The sequence below is a fragment of the Sinocyclocheilus grahami genome, unplaced genomic scaffold (assembly GCF_001515645.1).
Source record: "Sinocyclocheilus grahami isolate Dianchi unplaced genomic scaffold, SAMN03320097.WGS_v1.1 scaffold17961.1, whole genome shotgun sequence".
NCBI lineage: Eukaryota > Metazoa > Chordata > Actinopteri > Cypriniformes > Cyprinidae > Sinocyclocheilus > Sinocyclocheilus grahami.
In genome coordinates, this window is record NW_015516874.1 from 1,584 (window position 1) to 4,097 (window position 2,514).

The 2,514-nt window shown below is 37.8% G+C and overlaps 1 long non-coding RNA gene across 1 annotated transcript; it reads right to left on the reverse strand.

Annotated features, from left to right (window-relative positions):
• Positions 1-14: 14 nt before the first annotated feature.
• On the reverse strand, positions 15-2,482 carry LOC107579527 (uncharacterized). The gene is made up of 3 exons (XR_001608487.1): positions 2,363-2,482; positions 457-611; positions 15-151 (listed from the first exon to the last, which is right to left on the reverse strand). It is a non-coding gene; the product is annotated as an uncharacterized lncRNA (long non-coding RNA).
• Between the last annotated feature and the right edge of the window lie 32 nt (positions 2,483-2,514).

Sequence of the window (2,514 nt, forward strand, 5' to 3'; positions counted from 1 at the left end):
TTGCCAGTCTGGGGGTGCAGGAAGAAGTCCGGGGGAACTGGCATGCTGTGTCCACTGGCCAGTAACATATGGGCATTAGAGTTGGGTTGAATGAGGCCTGTGAGGGGGTTTACATGAACGGCATCACAAGCTCTAACAGATCCATCAGGAGCTGCGGAGGGGAAAAGAGTGAAATCTGTCTGTGTTTCTGCAGACTTTAATCAATCAGTCATGCCACAGACATGCCAAGTTGAGCCTCAGAGGCTATTTGTCAGGATTTGACCAGCAAAACGTGGGCAATGTTGTAAAATACCTCCACCTAGAGGTGCAGCAAGACTTTTCAAGTCTTATGGCTATTTTCTATTATATTCCACTAGGGGACATGATTGCACAGTAACTGACTGTAAATAGCATTAGGTCTGAATTACATGGTTAATATCTGTAAACGACTCAGACATACTATTTAAAAGGTCTCACCGATGACGTCTTCCCTACTGAGGACCGATCCAGTAGCAGGGCATAATAGCTGTGCTCCAGTGCCCTCTTTAAGCACAACCCAGGCCCCCACTCAGGCCTCTGGCTCTCCACTGATACCATTTCAGTCATCTAGCACAGCTACTCACTCCAGAACACTGCAGTGCACAACATATACAGTATCTTATGAATCATAGATTAACATAACATTTAAATAACAATGATAACGAAACAATTTATACACTTTAAAGTTTGTTTGTTTTTAAGGAAAAATAATTTATAATGGGTAGATCCTGAGAAACGAAGTTAGGCAGACGTTGGTTTTACTGTGGCCTGGCTGTGTCGTGCCCTTCCTGGGCATCAAGGACACCTTGCTGATGCCTCTGCTTATGTTATCTGATGTACCTCATGAGTTCAGCACTGACATCATAGACAGTCATGTCTAGTCTAGTTTTCCCCTCCTCTTTTTCCACAATGAAACCATTCTTTTAACTCTCTTCATATTATGCTAATGCATAAATTTTACTGCAGCCGCGCAGATATATTGGATATACAGCACATCCTAAACAAACAGATTCAGTTTCATCACAGCACCCACTAGACTGTCAATCCTAAAGATCGGATGTGAAAATAAATCACTATTGAGTGCACTCTGAACAAAGCTTTAAGCTACTGACTTCCTTTGTGATTATGGATCTGGAAATGCGATAAGAGGGCTGGGACGAAGATGATACTAAGAGATTCTCGGTTATACAAACTGTTTTTCTACCAATAATTACAATACTACAGTCATTGAGAACCTTGAAAATTTTGACAATCAGAAACCATTTTGAGTGCACAGTTACATTCACACACTTAGCCATCTAAATGAAGACGCACAATAACATTCTACTGCTTTTAGTTAACACTGATATAAATGACCCCTTTGAGGGGTCCTGCCTGGATGTGTACATTTTAAAAATATTACAGCTGAAATAAAAGAATCCATCCTATGTGAATAGCCAACCTCGGACAGATCGACAACTTAATTGTAAAACAGTAAATTGTAAAAATCACAGTGATCTGCAGGCCAGGGATAAGACTTCAATGATATGAAATAATAATAAAAAAGCACCACCATTCAAATGCTTGGGGTTGGTCTCTTAGAAATCTCTCAGCATGTGCATTTATTTGATTAAAAAGTATAGTAAAATAGCAATACTGTGAAGTATTTTTGCAATGTAAAATACCTGCTTTCTATTACAATTTATTTATTTTAAAATGTAATCTTTTCAGTGATGGCAAAGCTGAATTTTCAGCATCATTACTCCAGGCTTAATTTGTCACAGTCCTTTAGAAATCGTTCTAATATGCTGATTTGATGCTCAGTAAACATGGCTTATTATTATCAATGCTGAAAACAATGTTTTTGCTGCTTAATATTTGTATGGAACTATGATCATTTGTTCATAATTCTTTGATGAATAGAGTTCAAAAGAACAGCATTTATTTAACATATGAACCTTATAAATGTCTTTACTGTCACTTTTGATTAATTAAATGTCTCCTTGCTGAAGTGTTAATTTCTTTAAAAAAAAAAAATTTGTGTATATCTTTATTGTATATTGCCTTCTACATTCACTTTTTTGTTATATCCATTCAATTAATTGTTCTGGCACAATAATGCAATGTCTTCATATGGAGGCTTTTGTATATATAATATATGTGATTAAGTGTGATTAATTAATCATTTGATTAATTATTCAAGATTGAATGTTTAATTTGATAATATTGACAGCATTAATGTATTTATGAACCACTTTTCTGTTGTTGAGAATTTTTCTTTAAGTGTGTCACCAAGTTTCAAACACACACATACACTTGAACAAGCAAGCAGAGATAAAACCGATACATATCTGCCTCTCCATACTGTTGCTTGATGTGTTTATCCCAGAGCGAGGTCTGACCCTCAGCCAACAGTCTCAGAAGCCTCACGCTCTCGCTCAGTCGCGCTCTAAAGGTCTTCTGCATGGCCCACTGCGCTCTCATCTCCACCCGCAGGATCTGCAGCTGGCTGTCCAG